This window comes from Cornus florida, unplaced genomic scaffold (genome assembly GCF_030987335.1).
Source record: "Cornus florida cultivar Cherokee Brave unplaced genomic scaffold, ASM3098733v1 CherokeeBrave_3.0.0_Hap2_Chr04, whole genome shotgun sequence".
Lineage (NCBI taxonomy): Eukaryota > Viridiplantae > Streptophyta > Magnoliopsida > Cornales > Cornaceae > Cornus > Cornus florida.
This window is the reverse complement of record NW_026775574.1, coordinates 69,072,200-69,072,986: the sequence shown is the minus strand read 5'-3', so window position 1 is coordinate 69,072,986 and position 787 is coordinate 69,072,200.

Sequence of the window (787 nt, the reverse complement as noted above, 5' to 3'; positions counted from 1 at the left end):
GTTTGTGCAAAACCGATCACGTTCCACACAACCGGTTGCGCTCGGTAGTTTTTAAATTTGTTTTTTTAATCATAACTCTTTGCCTATGCAGAGCCGGACGCCTAATCGGCAAAGCGGAACCGGTTGCAGTCAATGCAATCGATTGCGCTCTTGTAGACCAAAATGTTAACTTGAATCATTTTTCAGTTTGGTTTCTCTTTTGGCTAGAGCCTGAAGTCGAGAGCTGTTGGAAAAGTCACAAAGCTACCTTCATCAAATTGGGTCTTGGTAAAGTGAAGGATTGTGAGCCTGAGTCGAAGTTATATGTCGTTGATCGTTTGGAACAAGGTAAAAATTCGCGAGGTTTTTCTAATTGGTTTTCCTCGTTAAAATTCGATATCTTCCTAACTCCATTTTACTTATTATATTGTTGTGCGATTGCTTTAATTTAGTAAATATCTTATCCAGCAACAATTTTGATAAAATAAGCCCTTCATATCGATTTATCCCTCTAAAGTGTTTTTCGAATTAAAATTCTCAAACTTATTTCGTTGTGTAACTCACAAATAATACAATGATCTTGAACACATTAATTGATTATTAATAACCTTGTAGAAATTTGATACAACGAAATAGTAAAAACATCCATGACATGAATCAACAACATTTGAAAGAAAGCCTCGCAACAAGTTTGGACATACATATATATATATATATATATATGTATGCATGTTATCCTTATTTTGCTTCTTTTTCAACCACATTGAAATATAAGATCTCCCACCTCTACGAATCAATTCTGAGAAAG